Below are 7,203 nucleotides of genomic sequence, written 5' to 3'. Positions count from 1 at the left end.
TTTTTTTTTTTTTATACAACTGTGGGGGAACAAATGCTTAGAGCTTCCTATTCTAGTTTTGCTGATTTCACTCAGTATATGGAATTAAAAGAAGGAAGAGGCCTAAGGTAGAGGAATTTTCTAGGTACAGTAGTCCCCCCTTAACCATGAGGGATATATATATATATATATTCCAAAACCCACAGTGGACACCTGAAACTGCTGATAGTACTGAACCTGATTGCTGTTAGTTGGAACATGTTTCTGTTCATGTCTTCCACCCACAAATGTAATGCCTTTTCTATCTTCACTAAGCACTTATCATAGGCTGTGACTGTAACTTTTGCAGTGTGAGGTGCAACAGCAAAACTAGCACAAATTTCTTTTTCCTTCTTCACAATTTCATGGATAAAATATTTGTTCTTAACTGTAGATCTTAGCAACTTTATTGTATGATTTTTTTTCTTTATTGAGAACTTGCACCTTTTCACTTAAAGGAAGCACTTTTGACTTCTCTTTGGTATATCTAAATGGCCAGCATTACAATTCTTGCACTTTGGGGGCCATTATTAAGTTATTATTAAAGGTTATTTGAACATGAGCACTGCAATACTATGACAGTTAATCTGATAACCAAGGTGGCTACTAAGTGACTAACAGGTGGGTACTATATGTGGCATGGATACACTGGACAAAGGGATGATTTACCTCCTGGGCAGTACAAAGCAGGATGGTGCAAGATTTCATCATAGTACTCAGAAGAACATGGAATTTAAAAACTTATAAATTGCGGGCCAGCCCATGGCTCACTTGGGAGAGTGCTGATAACACCAAGGCCACGGTTTTGGATCCTGTATAGGGATGGTTGGTTGGCTCACTTGCTGAGCGTGGTGCTGACAACACCGAGCCAAGGGTTGAGATCCCCTTACGGGTCATCTTTTAAAAATAAATAAATAAATAAATAAAAACTTATAAATTGCTTATTTCTGGAATTTTCCATTTAATATTTTCAGACCATGGTTGACCATGGGTAACAGAAACCACACAAAGCAAAATCATGGATAAGGGTACTACTGTAATAACAGTATAAATGCCTGAATTCTTTACCTCTATGAATCATTATTATTTTAATAGCTAGTGCCATCATGCTAAGCCCTTTAGCAAGGATAAAGACTTAAAACAGTACAATTCAGCTGTATGTTCACGAAGTGAATTCCAAAAAACACTAGTTCTATGGAAAGTTATAGCTATTGCATGAAATGGGGAGAGGGAATGAGTTCTATGGTCAAATTTTTGAAACGCTAGGATAAACAGTTTATTTTGGGGCTTCTGAGAACATTTCATGTGCATCAGAAATTTTCTAAGAGATTAATAGTATTAATATTTCCTGTAAGTATTTGATCATACACCTTTGGAGGAACTGAATCTGGGAATTGTAGGAACAAATTGATTAGAATTGTTCTAGCACAATGGCTCAATTTTTTAAAGATTTATGTAGAATTTCTATTGCCAGCCCATTCCATTGTCTATACCAAAAAAAAGCCTCTCAAAAACTCACCTTAAGAAGTTAAGAAGTAAATAAGAAATAAGTGAGGACCAAATGAGATAATGTATATCACAGTATGTAACATAAGACACTATTTGAATGTAAATTTTTAAAATTAAACTTTTATTTTGAGATAATTATAAATAGAGTTCCCATATATCTTTTACCTAGTTGCCTCCAATGGTAATGTCTTGCAAAAGTTCGGTACAATATCACAACCAAAATACTGACATTGATATAGTACAGATTAAAATGTTTAAGTTGGAGGAACAGTGTTACGTGTGCAGTAATATAAATTACTGGATTATAAAGTGCTATAACTTGTTAGTATCCTTTCTAGAATTTTAAAGATTTAGACATGAGGTTAACATAATCTTGAGATCAAAACCTGATAGGGAAATTAAAGGAAAATTACAGACCAATCCCTCATGAACATAAATGCTCAAATTTTTAAATAATAGCAAATCAAATTCAGCAATATATAAAAATACATCACAACTAAGAAGTGTTTATTCCAGGAAAGCAGTACTTATTATACTTTAACACTTGGATTCAATCAATTCAATTTACCACATTAATAGAACAGGAGTAAACTCATATGATCATCTTGACTGATTGACAGATGCAGAAAAAAGCATTTGATACAATTCAACACTTATTTATGATAACTCTTAAAGACTATTTAACACTTGGATTCAATCAATTCAATTTACCACATTAATAGAACAGGAGTAAACTCATATTATCATCTTGACTGATTGACAGATGCAGAAAAAAGCATTTGATACAATTCAACACTTATTTATGATAACTCTTAAAGACTCGGTATTAAAGAGAATTTACTTACTATGATTAACAGGTTTACAAAAAACCTGGAGAAAACCTTATGCTAAATCGTGACTTAGTGAAAGCTTTCCTTAAGAATCAAAAAGCAGAAAATGATGCCTGTTATAATTTCTATTTGACACTATACTGGAGCTTCTAGCCAGTGCAGTAAATAAAGAAAAATAAAGGCATAAGAATTGGAAAGGAAGGAATTAAACTGTCTTTATTTGCAGATGACATGATTGGGATGTAAAAAATGTCAAGAGATTCTATAAACTATTAGCATTAATACATGAATTTAGCACTGTTGTTGACACAAAGTCAATAAAAAATAGTACAATAGTATACAGTATATACCAGAAATAAACAGAAAATGAAATTTAAAAATAAGATTATCACATACAAAGCAGAAAAAGAAATACTTAAGATAAATCTAAGGAAAGATGTGGAAGACCACTATAGTGAAAACTACAAAACATTTTTAAGAAAAAATAGAGAAGACCTAAATAAATGGAGGGACAGATCATATTTATAGATTGGAAAACGCAGTATTATACAGAAATCAGTTCAGTCCAAATTTGTCTAAGTGGAATTCCAACCAGAATTCCAGCACACCACCCCTCTTTTTTTTTTTCCCTTGGGTGCAGGAGTGCAAGTTGATTTTGAAATTTATATGGAAATGTAAAGGGCCAGGAATAGCTAAGGCTATTTTAAAGAAGAACAAAGCTGGACAACATCCACTACCAGAGAAGATTTCAAGCCGGAGTTGCCCAAAGCAGTGAAATATTTGTGCAAGTACAGACAACCAGACTAATGAAATAGAACAGAGACTCCAGAAACAGTCCATACATATACTCTTACATATACAAAATTACAATGGCTTCTCCACCAGAAAGATTAAAATGAAAAGACAGACAATATTTCAATAAGGATGGATGAAATTCAAACTTTTATGCATTGCTGGTGAAAAGGTAAATTGTTACAACTACTTTGGAAAACTGGAAGTAACTACTAAAGCTGAACAAATGCATATTTTATGTCACAGAAATTCCACTTCTAAGTACAAACCCAACAGATATGTATAAGTATTTTCATTTAAAGAAATACACAAAAATGTTCATAGCAACAATATTCACAATAGTGTAAAATTTGAAACCACTGAAATATCCATCAAAAGTGGAATGAATACAATTGTAGAATATTCATACATTGGAATAGTGTTACACAGCAATAGACTGGAAGATTTACAGCTACATGCAACAATATGAAAGATTCTCACACACATAATGACAAAAGGAGCCCAAAACAAAAGAATATATGTATGATTTTGTTTATTTAAAATTTGAAAAAAAGGCAAAACTAATATTTAATGTTATAAGTCTGGACAGTTGGGCTGGGGGTATCCTGAAGAGGTTATGGGAGGTCTTCTGGGGGAAAGTAACATAACATATGTTACTTGGTTTGGATACTGGTTACCAGGAATATGTTCACTTTGTGAAAACTCACTGAGTCATATACTTTGTGCATTTTTCTATATGTAGGTTATATTTCAACAAAATGTTTAAGGAAAAATTACCAAATTATTCAGATTATTATCATTCATTTTTTCCTACAGCAACTTTTGTTTTTAACTGTGTGGACAGAAACTATGACTCTCCCGTGTAGACTGAATTACTTAAATACTCTTTTGATATCTTATATAATTTGGTCTCTTGCATCAAAGAACCCCTTTGAAAATCAAGATTTAATGACTTTCTGCTTCAGGAAAATTTGATAAAACAGTTTAATTTAGGGAATTTGAAAAAAAATTAGCTTCTCCCAGCATGATGTGGGCTTCATTGTACAGCTGGGCAGAGATCATGATGAGGAAACTAGAGATTCTTTCCTAATTCCATTTGGAATTGTGAGTGAGAGTCACCCAGTTTTCTGGAACAAAAGAGAATAGAACATTCATCTAAGAAGTTAACCTCTTGCTAATTAATGATGTTACTGAATGGTATCTTTGTCAAGGGATAATAATCTAGGTCAAAGGCTGAGAGGCCTGAAACAAGGATTTAAAAACGGGAGTCATAGGGCTTCAGCAAAAAGATATTTGCTAGAAGTGAGGCAAGGTTCAAAAGGGGAACACCAAGATTTCCGGCCAGGAATTATCAGCTGGCCATAATAACCTGCTCAGAGAATACACAGGGCATAGGGTGCATTTTGGTGAATGATAGAATTTTTCCATTATTTAAAATTATGTGGTAATCTCTTTACATTCCCCTTTACCATTAATAACTTCAAAGAGCTTTAAAATATAAAGATGGCTATCATTATATTTGATACTTGGATGGAAAAGACAGGATACAGGATAACTATGAAAAATTCCCAGAATATTGGTTATGAATTAACTTCCTGCTGTGTTTTCCTAAATGAGTAGACAGATAGGAATGGAGGATATCGGTATCCCCATCATACAGTATCATAATTCCTGTTAACATGGTATGGTCTCATTATTTAGTTAAAAGTGACTGCTCATAACAAATAAATATTGTACCTACCTCACCAAATTGGGGTGAGGATTAAATTAGTTAATATCTACAACTTAGAATAGTGTCTGGCCCATAGTAAACATTTAATAAATATTAGCCATTATTATTATTAGGAGGCACATCAGTATACTTAGATGGTAACAAGATATAGTCACGTGTTGCTTAATGATGGGGATACCGATTCTGAAAAATGTGTCGTTACGTGATTTTGTCATTGTGCTAACGTCACAAAGTGTACTTGCACAAACCTAGATGGTATAGCCTACTACACACCTAGTCTATATGGTATAGCTATTATAATTTTGTGGGACCATTGTTGTATATGCAGTCCATCATTGACTGAAATCTTGTTATGCAGAGCATGACTGTATAGTGAGTGATAGGTCAATTAGTTATTCTTATCTAATATTGTATTAATAGTGCATATTCCTTATGCATTAGGAATGAAGATTCGAAAGTGGCCTATGCACCTTTTGGAATCAATCAATTTGGAACTCTGTCAGGGTGGGGGAAGAAGAATGGAATTATCTTACTGGTAAGTAATTGTCAGTCCTGGTTTTCAGGTTTAGAACTACACTGGTGGTATGGCTTTGAGTCCTTCAGTGCCACCTTGAAGACTGGGATCTATGGTGATAATGTCAGAGAGAAGATGACAGTTGGTCCCTTTGGCTGCAAAGAACATTTCAAAAAAAAAAGTACAAGATAATCTGTCACTGTAGAGACTCACCATATTTTCATATCTTATTAAAACTTCCTTGTTTCATAGGAGTTCCACAGAGAAATGAATTCTGTTACAATCCTGAGAGGTCCCTTGCCTAATCTAGAAAGAATAGAAATTGTATGCCCAAATATCGAAATATTTAGTGATATTAGATCAGCGGTTTTTAAAAAGGAAGTTCATGTTGATATAATATATTTTTAAAGAACTTCTATTTTTCTATTTTGTAAAGTTGAAATTAACTGTTAGATTCAGTCTAGGCTTCTGATCTGTCTTCTTTGTAATGCTACATTGTAAAATGACTCCAGCAGCTTCTAAACAAAAACAAATCATCTACCAAACCTGAAATCTCATGTGAAATACTTTGATATAGCACAGAATTCTTTTGAGAAATGACATATCTATGTGTATAAATAAAGGGTTATATAAGTTTATGTGTTGGTTAATTTTAATAGTAGCACTGATGATGATAATAAACTCTTTCCCCAAAAAACTTATGAAAAGAACAATGTCCTTTTTGCATTTTGCAAAATGGCGACTATAGTAATCACTGATTATCAGTTTTCATGTTAACACATTAACACAATTCCAACTTGTGTATCAATGCTGTACTATTTGTCAAGGCTTAATTCTTTTTTTTTTTAAAGGCACTATTTTTACAAAGAAAGCAATTCAAATTAACCAACCATGCCCTACAAATATAAATAGAAATGATACTGAGTATTGATTAAAACAAAAAGCACTTTTAAAAAAACAGCATTAATTCTTACCAACTCCAGAGGCTATCGATTCTGCATCAATGTCACTAGCTCTTTTTCTTGCCACTTCAGCTAGTGCCAATTCACCCTTATCTAGTGCAAGGTAATGGATATCCTTTGGAAATAAAGCAAAACAAAAGATTAATCCAAAATGAATTTTGGTCAAGTTACAAAGGAGATTTTGATAGAAAGAAACTTATTGTCAGATTACAAAGTAGAGATGGCCAGTGAATATTCTTTTATATTTTAAATTTCTCAGTTTTCTTTTCCAGTACAAGCAAATTTTTCTGAATTGGAGACCACAGCTATAACCAAAGGGAATTATTTAAATAAATTATTTTAGGCCTTAAGGGAAAAATACAAGTTTTTAATATAGTGATTAACCTACTCAGTTCTGTCAGGGAATAAAAACCTTAACTGTTATTTTCTTTGGTAGGACTTTACTGTCTGAGGGAGCTTCTTCAAAATTTAATTTGTACATCACATTAGGCTAAGCACTACAGAAGGAACGCTACACAGATTTGTCTTTGATTTTTATGTGTCTAGCACATATTTGTTAATATTACTAATACTACTATTTTGAACTCACTCAGCCAAGAAATAATTAGTACCAAGTGCTGGGCACTGTTCTAGGGTATAGAGATCAATTACAGTTCTGTCTCTCAAGAAGCTTTGAACCCAGTGGAGAGGCAGACCACTGTAAACCAATAGTTATATAAAAGTGTGTGATAGATGTTATGGCAGATATTTGCACAGAATGCTATGGAGCCAAAGAAGAGGAATAATCTTTGATACGAGTCGCGAAAGATGAATAAGAATTACACTTGGTGGAAAAACAGAAAAGGC

The 7,203-nt window shown here is 33.1% G+C and overlaps 1 long non-coding RNA gene across 1 annotated transcript; it reads right to left on the bottom strand.

The window, feature by feature from the left end:
- Positions 1-2,550: 2,550 nt before the first annotated feature.
- LOC103581313 lies at positions 2,551-6,477 on the bottom strand. The gene is made up of 2 exons (XR_549647.1): positions 6,370-6,477; positions 2,551-5,550 (listed from the first exon to the last, which is right to left on the bottom strand). It is a non-coding gene; the product is annotated as an uncharacterized LOC103581313 (long non-coding RNA).
- Between the last annotated feature and the right edge of the window lie 726 nt (positions 6,478-7,203).

This window comes from Galeopterus variegatus, unplaced genomic scaffold (assembly GCF_000696425.1).
Source record: "Galeopterus variegatus unplaced genomic scaffold, G_variegatus-3.0.2 Scaffold12778, whole genome shotgun sequence".
In the NCBI taxonomy this organism is placed as follows: Eukaryota; Metazoa; Chordata; class Mammalia; order Dermoptera; family Cynocephalidae; genus Galeopterus; species Galeopterus variegatus.
The sequence above is the reverse complement of the archived record's forward strand: the minus strand, read 5'-3'. Positions and strand labels throughout refer to the sequence as shown.